At 37.5% G+C, this 12,704-nt stretch overlaps 1 protein-coding gene and 1 non-coding gene across 5 annotated transcripts in view; both read left to right on the top strand.

Moving 5' to 3' along the window:
* The window catches only part of Trim33 (tripartite motif containing 33), a 128,466-nt gene that overhangs the window by 12,692 nt on the left and 103,070 nt on the right, over positions 1-12,704 (top strand). The gene's annotated exons all lie outside the window — the stretch shown is intronic.
* LOC113186682 (U6 spliceosomal RNA) lies at positions 3,396-3,498 on the top strand. The gene has a single exon (XR_003301321.1). It is a non-coding gene; the product is annotated as a U6 spliceosomal RNA (small nuclear RNA).

Below are 12,704 nucleotides of genomic sequence, written 5' to 3'. Positions count from 1 at the left end.
GGACCTGGATTCGATTCTCAGCACCACATAAAAAATAAAGGCATTGTGTTGTATCCATCTACACCTAAAAATAAATAAATAAAATATTTTAAAAAATTCTCTCAAAGGGGTAATATTATCCTCTTTTTCTTTTGGTGCTGGGGATTAAACCCAGGGCCTTGAACCTGCTTAGCATATGCTCTGCCAGTGAGTTATACCCCAAATCTTCAATAATTTCTTTCCCTTCTAAGAGGTCTTGTTCTACTGTCCAGGTTAATCTTGAAGTGATCCTCCTGCCATAGACTCCTGAGTAATTGGAACTAAATGTGTATGTCATTGTGTTTTTCTTTTATTTAGTAATATAGGGATTGAACCCAGGGTCTCGGGCATGCAAGTGCTCTACCACTGAGCTACAACCCTAGCTCTTTTTTATTTTTTGTTTTGAGACTGGGTCTCATCAAGTTACCCAGACTATCCTAGAACTTGTGATCTTCCTGCCTCAGCCTCCCTAGATTACCAGTGTGTGCCACTGCATCAACCCTCTTTCCTTTCCCTTTCCCTGTCTCTCTTTTTGTCTCTGTTTCTCTTGAAGCAGAGTGGGGAAATCATACCTAAACGTAGTTCTTCCATGTGGAGATAGTAGGATAAGTCTCAGATACCTTTAGAAACCATTGTAAGACGTAAGGTGTAGTGGAGGTTAACTAGCCTAAAACTGAACTTAAAAAAAAAAAAATCAGTTGATTTGAATTAAAATTTGAATTTAAAAAGTACTCTGTTTTGGCCAAATAATACCAGGTAGGCTGCTAGTTTTCTGCCTTTGTTCTAACTTAGTAGAATCTTATTATTAGTCTCTTTATTTGTATTGGATATAATTAATTATAATTCGACTTCTTAATTTTCTTTTTTTTTTTTTGACTTCTTAATTTTAAAAGCTTAAGTACTTAAGTAAACTTTTTTCTTTAGAGTGTTTCCATTCAGTAAGCTATAGCATAATATGTTCATTAGTAAGCATCACTGTACTGGTCAGTATTGCTTTTTGTATCTAGTTGGAGAAACATTTTGGAAAGTTGATTATAATGCTGTATAAATAAGTGATGCTTAGGTCTCAAAGTAAATTCATAAGTTTTTCTATCCTGTGTTACAGGTACCCTCAGAATTTTACTGATTCTGTGTCTAACCATTTTTGTGGGAGTAGTTTAATTTGTGTTTTCCTGACAACTGGTAAAGTTCAGCATCTTTCTGTGTATTTATGGCCTTTTCCTCCCCCTCCCCCTTTTTTTTGGGGGTGGTGGTGCTGGATATCAAACCCAGCCCTCACTCTTGCCTGGCAAATATTCTACCATTGAGCTTGTGCTCTACCACCAGCTCTGGGCGCCTACATTTTTTTCTTTTTCTTTTCTTGGGGACCGGGGATTGAATTCAGGGGAACTTAACTACTGAGTCATATCTCCAGCCCTTTTTTGGTATTTTATTTAGAGACAGGGTCTCACTTGCCATCGGTGAGGCTGGCTTTGAACTCGTAATTCTCCTGCCTTAGCCTCCTGAGCCATAGGGATTATAAGTGTGTGCCACTGCGCCTGGTTTATATTTTTTCTTAATGGATTGTCTGCCCTTTTAAATTTTTTCCCCTTCCACTGGGTGTGTGTAGGATTCTTTTCATATTCCAAGCATGAATCCCTTGTCAGATATGTTGTCAGATACACACACACACACACACACACACACACACCAGTAATTGTCCCCCTTCCCTCTGCTGGTACTGGGGATTGAGCCCAGGTGGGCTTTGCCACTGAACTGTGCCCCTGCCTCTTTTTATTTTGAGACAGAGTCTTGCAAAGTTGCCAAGGCTGGCCATGAACTTAGACAAATCTTTCTACCTATAGCCTCCCGAATAGCTCGGATTACAAGTGTGCCCAATGACACCTGGCCTTGCCTAGTAATTATATTTTAGAATTTTACATTTATTTTAGCTTTTGAGTAAGTAGTACTTTTATATTGGCTCAAAAATTAATTAAGTCCACAAAATTACATAGTGAAAATCCTCCTTCCCACTCCTTGTTCTCATCTAGTTCCTGTCTCCCCAATAGGTAGCATGTGTTAATAGTTCATTTTGTCTTTTAGTATATCTAAATGATTTTCTACAAGGATGTTAAATCCATTCATTGTTGGAAAGAATAGTCTCTTCAAAGAAATGGTGTTGGAACAATTGAATATTCAAGTACAAAACAATGAAGTTGGGCCTTTCCCATGCATATGCAAAAATTAATTTAAGATGGATCAATAAGCCAGTGGTGGTGTGCACCCCTGTAATCCCAATGGCTCTTGAGGATGAGTTCAAAGCCAGCCTCAGCAATGGCGAAGTGCTAAGCAAGTCTGTGAGACCCTATCTCTAAAAATAAAATACAAAATAGGGTTGGGACTGTGGTTCAGTGGTTGAGTACCCTTTAGTTGAATTCCTAGTAGCTCCCCCCCCCCCCCGAAAACGATGGATCAACAACCTAAAAATAAAAACTGAAATCAAAACTCAGAAAAAAATAGTATATCTTCATGAACTTGAGATTGGAGATGCATTCTTAAATATGAGTAACAAAAGGAAAAAAATAGATAAATTGAATTTCATAAAAAAAAACTTTAAAGTAAAAAGATAACCTATGAAGTGTGAGGAAATATTTGTAAGTCCTATATCGGATAAGGATGTAGTATCCAGAATGTTTAAAAAACTCTTTAACAAACTAATAATAAAGACAGATAACCAAATTAAAAAGTTGGCCAAATATCTGAATAGACAGTTCTGTAAAGAAGATATATACATGACCAAAAAAGAGCACATGAAGGCGGCATGGTGGCGTAGGCCTGTAATCCCAGTAGCTTGGGAGGCTGAGGCAGGAGGAGTTCCAGAGTCAGCCTTAGCAAAGGCGAGGTGCTAAGCAACTCAATGAGATCCTGCCTCTAAATAAAATACAAAATAGGACTGGGGATGTTGCTCAGTAGTCGACTGCCCCTGAGTTCAATACTCAGTACCCCCACTCCCCAAAAAAGCTCATGAAAAGATGCCCAAGATTCTTTGTCATGAAGAGAAATGTAGCCCTGGGTGGGAATATAGCTCAGTGATAGAGTGCAGAGCCCTGGGTTTGATTTTCAGCACTGGAGGGGAAAGTAAAAAGGGAGGGGTGGAAGGAGAAGAAAGGGAGGAAAAGAAGGAGGGAAGGATGGGGAAAGGAAGACAGATACCATTTTATGCCAAGTAGGATAAAACTGGCACCCAGTGTGATGGCTAAGGCAGGAGGATCATGAGTTCAAAGGCAATTCAGTGAGACCCTGTCTCTAAATAAATACAAAAAAGGACTGGGGATGTGGCTCAGTAGTTGAGGGCTCTCTGAGTTCAATTCTCAGTAACAAAACAAAACTGGTAGTGCTTGCTTAGGCAGCAAATACACTAAAATTGGAATGATACAGAGAAAATTAGCATGGCCCCTCCACAGGGATGACATGCAAATTCACAAAGTGTTTCATATTTGTGGAAATAAATGTTTGTAAATAAATAATTAATTTAAAAAAGTGGCAAATGTTGGAAAGGATGCAGGGAAATTAGAACTTTTGTATATTGCTGGTAGGAATAGTGATTCTTCAGAAAGTTAAATGTAGTACTAATATGTAGCTTATTAATTCCATTCCTATATTCTTTCATATCCAAAAGTTGAAAACATTGATTCAGTGATACCAATCAGTGTTAATTGCAGCATTACTTACTAACCGAAAGGTGTATATAGCCTAAGTGTCCATCAGCAGATGAAGTGATAAAATAATGTTATGTACCTAAAATGGAATATTATTTGCCTATAAAATGAAATGAAATTCTGAAACATGTTGCAGCATGAATGAACCTTGGAAATATAAGTAAATTAAGCCAGACACAAGTGGGCAAATATTTTAGTGTCTACACTGATAATGAAACATTCACAATAGGCACATTCATAGAGATGGAAAGTTGATTTTAGATTACAGTGCCAGGAGGTTGGAAGGAATGTTGAATTGTTGCATTTCTGTTTGGGATGATGAAAAGTTTTGGAAAAGGTGGTAATGATTAGATGCTTGCAAAACATTGTGGCTCTTTTAAGCCCACATAGCCATTTTAATTTTTATGTATACGACTATGTGGCCTTAAAAGAGCCACAATGTTTTGCAAGCATCTAATCATTACCACCTGGATTTGGTGGCAGAGGCTCAGTTAGAGGCTGAGGCAGGAGGATTGCTTTGAGTCCAGGAGTTCGAGGCTAACATAAATGACTTAGCAAGATCCCATCTTAAAAAGGCAAATATTGTTTTATATATATTATAACACTAAGAAATGCTCTAAAAAGTGATTTTAAAATCATGTATTTGAGATATTTTTTATCATATATTTAAAAATCAGTTTTGACTGTTTGTGAATTCTTTATTGTAGAAATCACTGAATAAAATTCATTTGTAACCGTAGTATAAATAATTGCTTTACTTTTAGAGTCATTCATAAACTTGGGCAGAGTGGCAAAAAATTTGACTTGCCTGGCAGTGCCTGTATTTCCAGCTGAGATTGAACAAGGCACTGCTCTGCCTGTTTTCAACTCTTTCATTGTAAACAAGTATCCTCTTTAGTGCCTTTTGTTGGTGATTTCACTATTTAAAATGACCCCCAACTGAAACACCTAAATGCCCTAAATGCCCTCTTGTGTCCTTAAAAGCACCAAATGTGTGCTTTTATGGGGAAAATAACTTAGAGAAGTTTCATTCAGGCTTTAAGTTCCAGTACTTAGGCTGTGAATTCCACGTTAATGAACTAGCAATATTGATGAATGAAAATATTGTGACCAGAGGCTTGTAGAAACCTAATCCTATATTTCCCCAGGAGCATTATTTAGAATTTACTAATTTATTGTTTGCATCAACTTTATACTACCTAACTACTCTGAATAATGAGAATTGACCCAATGTCAGAGCAAATAAAGTCTTTTTCTTGGGGAGGGTATGTGTACTAGAGATAAAATCCAGGGCCTTGTGCATATTAGGCGAGCACTCTCCCACTGAACTATACCTCCAGCTCCTAAAGTCATTTTTTTATGTAAATGGAAATACTACTTTGAAGCCTATTTAATCTGATATTAATATAGCCACTTCTTTTTTCTTAAAATATGTTTTTTAGTTGTTGATGGATGTTTGTTTTATTCGCTTATTTATATGTGGTGCCGGGGATCCAACCCAGTGCCTCACACATGCTAGACAAGCACTCTACCACTCTACCCCAGCCCTAATATAACCACTTTTTAAAAATATTTGTTTTTTGATTGTAGTTGGACACAATATCTTTATTTTCTTTATTTATATTTATGTGGTGCTGAGGATCGAACCCAGGGCCATGCATGTGCTAGGTGAGTGCTCCACCACTGAGCCACAACCCCAGCCACTTTTAAAAAGAAAAAAATGCTTAGAACTGTGGGTATATATAGTCCTACGCATAGGACTCTGGGTTTGATCTCTAGCACTGCAAAAACAAAACAAGCAAGCAAGCAGCTGAAAAAACTTTTGGGAATCAGAGTCGGGTGTGTTGCAAGTTTGAGGCCAGCCTTGGTGGCATAGTGAGACCCTGTCTAGGTAGATAGGCACACTGGGGATATAGATCAGTTGTAAAGCGCCCTTGGGTTCTAATTCCCAGTATCAAACAAACAAAAACCTACCAAAAAAACCACCTACAAAAAAACAGTTGGAAGGCAGGTATGTAGTAGCTCTGTGTTATAGTGCCTGCATAGCATCCGCAAAGCCCTGAGTTTGAGTTCCAGAACTACAACCAACTCACCCCATTCCCCCTCTTAATTGACATAATTCACAAACCATATTTCAGACAGTATGTTTTGGTAGTTGTATGTTCACCGAATTGTGCACTATTGCCACAGTCAGTTTTAGAATATTTTCATTATTTCCCATAGAAATGGTTCCCATTATTGATTATTTCATATTTATTGCTTCATCCTCCCCCCATATACCTGTGAAGCTGTTGTCCACTACAGTGTGGAAGTCTCATGTCTCCACAGGGGGCATTGTCTTGAGCATGAGCTATAATGAAAAATGATATAATTACCCGAGATATAATGGTTTTTGTCAGGGTTCTCCTTGACTGTTTCTCTTATCTGTATTAAACTCTCTCCCTGTTGGTATCATACCTAGCTGTTAGGCTCTATTAATTGTTTTGATTACTCTGTTTTTAACAGTTCATTGGGACAGAAGTTTTTCCACAGACTGTTGTGATTGATCCTTCCTCCACCCCCCATAGGTTTTGAGGTTAGTTTTAGGTTTCTTCTGACCCTAGCAGAACTCTTTAGAAATCTTTTTGGTTCTCTCTTGTAAAGTAGTTTGCCCCGTTGTTTAGCTTGCTATTCTTATGGAGCTATCATCTTCCTTTTAATTATTTGCCACCCAAATTTCCTGTTTTTAAGAGTGCCCTTAGGGTTGAATTTATCCATCATTCTGTTCCAGTTCTTTATTCTTTTTTTTTTTTTTATTGGTTGTTCAAAACCTTACACGGCTCTTGACATATCATATTTCAGACATTAGTTTCAAGTAGTTCTTTATTCTTATAGTCCTCATTTTCTCCTGGAAAATTAAGTCTTTGAGCCTCTGCTTCAAAGTTGTTGCTGGAGAAACAATGATCTACTTTTTGGGGGTGACATGAGCAGTTTGTTGGGTTCAGTAGTATTTGGTCTCATTGACTTGCCTCTCCTGGCATGGATCCAGGTGAGCTGTTCCAACATGTTTTGGCTATCTTTGCTCTAGGAATTGGTATTGGTTAGAAGAAGGGAGCTTGTGATTTCTGGGTACACACTGCTTTTGAATTTAGCATTTGCAGTCCAGAGCTAGGTGGGATAAGAAATGTCTGTAGCCCATATCTCCTTGGAGAAGGTGCCTTAGCCCTTGACTTGAAGCTGGTGGGGGAAATCTTTTTGACTGGAGTTGCTGTCACTGTGTTGAGTTGATGGGGAGGGAGAAAGCGTGGGTCTTAGCTCAAGTGCCATAGACCTTACTTGTGTTTACCAAGATTTAGTAGTTTTTCCCTGACTAAATAGTTCACAATTTGCTGTGTGTCCTTAGGTCAATTTCTACATATTTTAAATAGTTGTTATTTTTTTTATCTTTATTTTTATTTTATGTGTTGCTGAGTATCGAACCCAGCACCCTGCACATGCCAGGCGAGCACGTTACTGCTTGAGCCACATCCCCAGCCCGTTACTGCTTGAGCCACATCCCCAGCCCATTTGTTATAGTTTTTTTAAAAAATATTTTTAATCAGTTTTTATCATCTTCTTAGGGAAGGGTATGCAGAACTGCTGCTACTACCTTTCCAGAATTTGTCCTTTTTAAAAAATAACAAGCCCTGGGTTTTGTGGTACATGACTGTAGTCCCAACTACTCAGTAGGTTGAGGCACGAAGATTGCTTGAGCCCAGGAGTTGAAACCTGGTCTGAGCAGCATAGTAAGACTGTTTCAAAAGGGAGTTGGTGGGGGAGTGGGATTAATGGTCATGATATGTCTTTTTCCATCCTTTTACTTTCAGTGAACTGATTTCATGTTTGAAATGAATTTCTTGTAGATAGAAGATTTGGGGGCATGTTTTTATTTTTTCCACTGTGTCAGTCTTTTAATTTGTGTATTTAGAGATATTTAAGGTATGTAGGTATATTTAAAGTTATAATTGTGTTATAGCTTAAGGATGCCTTTATTTCTATTTCTGTTTTCTTTATGTGAATTATCTAAACTTTTTTTTTAAGAGTCCATCTTTAGTTTTTAATCTAGTGTTTTGAATAGTTTCTTAGTGATTGGTTTAGATATAATTATAACTTTCATTTGTAACTTTTAGTTTGTATTGACGTTTTACTACTTGGAGTAACTAAAGAAACTTCAGTTTGGTAAAATTATCTCACTGAGTTGCTTAGTACCTTGCTTTTGCTGAGGCTGGCTTTGAACTTTCTATCATCCTGTCTCAGCCGCTGGGATTACAGGTGTGTGCCCCTGCACCCGGTTTAATTTTATTTGAGACAGGATTTTGCTAAGGTGCCCAGACTGGCCTCAAACTTTGTTATCCTCCTATTGGAACTATAGGCAAGTGCCACCATGCCCAGCTGTTTTTGCTCCATTTTTTTCAAGATAGGTTGTTATTTTAATTTGGATTTCCAAATTAAAATTGATTTTTCTTTTGTTATGTTTTAATCTAATTTTTTCACTGCTGGGACCAAAAGATCTGACAAGAACAATTAGAGGAGGAAAATTTTATGTTGGGGCTCACAGTTTCAGAAGTCTCAGTTCATATATGGCTGAGGTGAGGCAGGACATAATGGTGGAAGTGTATGGTGGAGGAAAGTAGCTTAGGACATGATGATCAGGAATGACAGAGAGAGAGAGGGGGGGGGAGGGAGGGAGGGAGGGAGGGAGAGGGAGGGAGGAGAGAGAGAGAGATATCTCTGTTCAAAAAGAACAAAATATAAACCCCAAAGGCATGCCCCTAGGAACCTACCTCCAGCCATGTACTACTTGCCTACAGTTTCCACTCACTTAATCCCTATTAGGGCATTAATCCACTGATTTGGTTAAAGTTCTCTCTGCTTTTTTTAGTGGGTACCAGGGATTGGACACCCCCTGCCCTATTTTGAGTTTTATTTATAGACAGGGTCTCACTCAGTTGCTTAGTGCCTCACCATAGCTGAGGCTGGCTTTGAATTCTCCATTCTGGATTTTCCTGTCTCAGCCTCCTGAACCGTTGGGATTACAGGTGTGTGCCACTGGGCTGAATGGGTTAAGGTTCTCTTAACCCCATCATTTGGTCTCTAAACCTTCTTGTATTGTCACACATAAGCTTTTGGGGGACACCTCACATCTAAACCATAACAATATGTAATAAACTTTTTTTTTATTTTGTAAAACTTAAATTGTTTATATATATATAACCAATACGTGCACTATAAAATTTGGTACCCTTTGAATTGAGAGAAGTTTTTCTTTTTTTAAATATTTTTTTATTTTTAGGTGGACACAATATTTTTATTTTTATTTTTATGTGATGCTGAGGATCAAACCCAGGGCCTCATGCATGCTAGGTGAGCACTCTACCACTGAGCCACAACCCCAGCCCCTGGGAGAAGTTTTTCTTGCTTGTTTTTGGTAGCTAAAGACAAGGACACATTTTGCTAAATGTTCACAGACATACCAAAGAATGTATGTTTTCTATTCTAGGAATATATAAATAACTCTTTTAAGTTATCCATACCTGTTGCATTTTCTTTTTTACCTCATTTGGAAAGTATACTGAGAAGTCATTTTATTTTTGTCATAGCTTCCCTTCATTTAAATGATTTTCCTGTTACTATTTAGCTAATTTTATTTCTAGATTTCTGTTTATTTCTAGGTAACTATTTTCATATTTTTTCTTTGTCATAGTTAAATGTATTGTTTCTTTATGTTTAATGTATTAGTTCTATACTTGCAATCTCTTTTTATTTAATTTTCACTCATTTTTACTTTTAGTTGATATTTTTTCCTGTGTCTGTCTGCTTTCACTGTTTCTTTTTTGGGTCCGAGGGCAGGGTATAGGAGATTGAATCTAGGGGTAGTTCACCACTGAGGTGCATTATTAACCCTTTTTGTTTTTTGAGTTAGAGTCTCACTAACTTGCACAGACTGGCCTTAAACTTGTGATCCTTCTGCCTAAACCTCCTGAGTAGTTGGGATTATGGACATGCATCAAAGTACCCAGATGCTTTACTTTTAAAAAGATGTCATTGCATTAACTTCTGGCTCTTATAGTTTCTTATGAAAGTTCTGCTGTTACTTTTCTTTATGTTTAAGTATGTCACATATCTATTTTTTCCTTCTGCTTTTAAGACATTTTGTTACTGTTTTTTTAGCAATTTGATTATGATGTGCTTTTGCATGCTTTTACGTAGAGATGTTATCTTCAGGGATTATTGAGATTCTTACATTCTTGGGTTATAGTTTTTATTGTTTGGGAAAACTGGCCATTAGTTCTTAAAATATTTTTCTGATCCTTTTTCATCTTATTTAATACTTCATTGCAGGCGTACCTCAGAGAGTGTTAGTTTTATTCTGGACCACTGTGGTGAAGCAAATGTTGCAATAAACTGGGTCAGACAGTTTTTTTTTTTGTTGTTGTTTCCCAGTGCAAATAAGTTTACATTATACTGTAGTCTTCTAAGTTTGTGATAGTATTATGCCTAAAAAATGAAAAACAACAAAAAACCCCACAGTGTATGCTTTATTAAATGATACTTTATTAGGTTGAGAATGTAATTGAGTGGTAGAACACTTGCTTCGCATGTATGAAGCCTTGGGTTCAATCCTCAGCACCACCCCAAAAGACAAAAACAAAATACTCATGGACACCCCTCCCCCTACATACCATTTATTGTTAGTAAAAGTACAAATGACTATTTGAAACTTCAACAAATTGTAATCTCTTTCCTGGTAGAGTCTTTTTCCTCAATGTTGATGCTTGCCGAGTCTTCTGGTGGCGATTGCTGAATTGGTGAATTGAGTGACTGTAGTATTTTCTTATACAATGAAGTTTGTCACTTCATTTGACTTTTTTTCATGAAAAATTTCTTGATAATGTGGTATTTTTTGATAGCATTTTACCCACAATGCAACTTCTTTTAAAATCAGAGTCAGGGGCTAGAAGTGTAGCTCAGTTATAGAGTTTTACCTAGCATGTGGGAGGCCATGGGTTCAGTCCCCTGCACTGTAAAAATAATTAATAAATTGGAGTCAGGAGGATTATTTGAGCCCATGAATTTGAGAACAGCACGGGCAACATAGTGATACGCCATCTTTTTGTGGTTCTTGGGACTGGATCCAGGGGTTCTTTACCACTGAGCTATATCTCTAGTCCCCTTTTTTGAGTATGCTGTGTTGCCTGTTGTGGCCTTGAATTTGTGATCCTCCTGCCTCATATAGGCATGTGCCACCACACTTGACAAGATACCATCTTAAAAAAACAAAAAAGTAGTTAGTCCTCTCAATCCTTGTTGCTACTTTATTAAGTTGAATAATATTCAAAATCCTTTGTTGTCATTCCAATAATATTCATAGCATCTTCATGAGGGCTATGTTCTATCTCAAGAAACTGATTTTCCTTTTTTCTTTTTCTTTTGGTACTGGGGCTTGAACCCAGGGGTGCTTAACTGCTGAGCTATATTCCCAGCCCTTTTTATTTTTTTATTTTGAGACAGGGTCTCACTAATTTGGTGAGGCTGGCTTTGAACTTGTGATCTTCTTACCTCAGCCTCCCGAGATGCTGGGATTACTTTGTGTGCCACTGTGTCCAGCTCAAGAAACCACTTTCTTTGTTCACCCATGAGAAGCAATTCCTCATCCATTCAGGTTTTATCAAGAATATAAGCATTTGAGGTACATTTTCAGATTCCACTTCTAATTCTACTTTTCTTGGTATGTCTACCACATCTAATGTTACATTTTCTGCTGAAGTCCCGAACCAAAGACATCCACGAGTGTCAGAAACAACTTTTTCCAAACTCTTTTTTTTTTTTTTGATACTAGGCATTGAACTCCAGTACTTGACCACTGAGCCACATCCCCAGCCCTATTTTGTGTTTTATTTAGAGGCAAGGTCTCACTGATTTGCTTAGCACCTTGCTGATGTCGGCTTTGAACTCATGATCCTCCTATCTCAGCCTCCCAAGCTGCTGGGATCACAGGCATGCATTATCGCCTTCCAAACTTCCAAAATTTTATTTTGACCTCCCCACATGAATCACAGATGTTCTTAGTGGCATCAGAATGATGAGTCCTTTCCAGAGGTGGTTTTTTTTTTTTTAATGTTTCTTTTTTTATTTTTTTAGTTGTAGATGGACACAATACCTTTATTTTATTTATTTTTATGTGGTGCTGAGGATCGAACCCAGGGTCTTGCACATGCTGGGCAAGCACTCAACCACTGAGCCACAACCCCAGCTCCCCCAGAAAGGTTTTGATATACGTTGCCCTATTAGTTCAAAGGAATTATTACCTATGGAAGCTATAACCTTACAAAATATCCTCTTTAAAAAAATAGCAAAACTTTAAAGTAAAAGTTACTTCTTTATCCATGAACTGCAGAATGGATGTTGTATTAGTACGCATGAAACTAACCTTAATCTCATATCTCCATTGGAGGTGTTAAGTAATCAGGCACTTTGTCATTGAGCAGTAATACTTGAGAAGAATCTTTTTTACTCAGTAGTTATTTTCTTTCTTTGTTTCTTTCTTTCTTTGTTTCTTTGTTTGTTTGTTTGTTTGTTTCTTTCTTTCTTTCTTTCTTAAAGAGAGAGTGAGTGAGAGAGAGAGAGAGAGAGAGAGAGAATTTTTTAATATTTAGTTTTTAGTTCTTGGCAGACACAACATCTTTGTTTGTATGTGGTGCTGAGGATCGAACCCGGGCCACACGCATGCCAGGCGAGCACGCTACCGCTTGAGCCACATCCCCAGCCCCACTCAATAGTTTCAACAGTGGATTTATTATTTAGTAAATCATGTTGTAAAGAGATGTTCTTGTTATCCAGATTTTGTTGTTCAGTTTAGAGTACAGGTAGTGTAGATTTAATATGAGTTTTAAATGCCCTAGGATTTTTGCAGTGGTAAGTGAGGATTGGCTTCACTTTAAACTTACCGGTGCCATTAGCCCATAATAA

This window comes from Urocitellus parryii, chromosome 11, assembly GCF_045843805.1.
Source record: "Urocitellus parryii isolate mUroPar1 chromosome 11, mUroPar1.hap1, whole genome shotgun sequence".
NCBI classification, from domain to species: domain Eukaryota; kingdom Metazoa; phylum Chordata; class Mammalia; order Rodentia; family Sciuridae; genus Urocitellus; species Urocitellus parryii.
The sequence above is the reverse complement of the archived record's forward strand: the minus strand, read 5'-3'. Positions and strand labels throughout refer to the sequence as shown.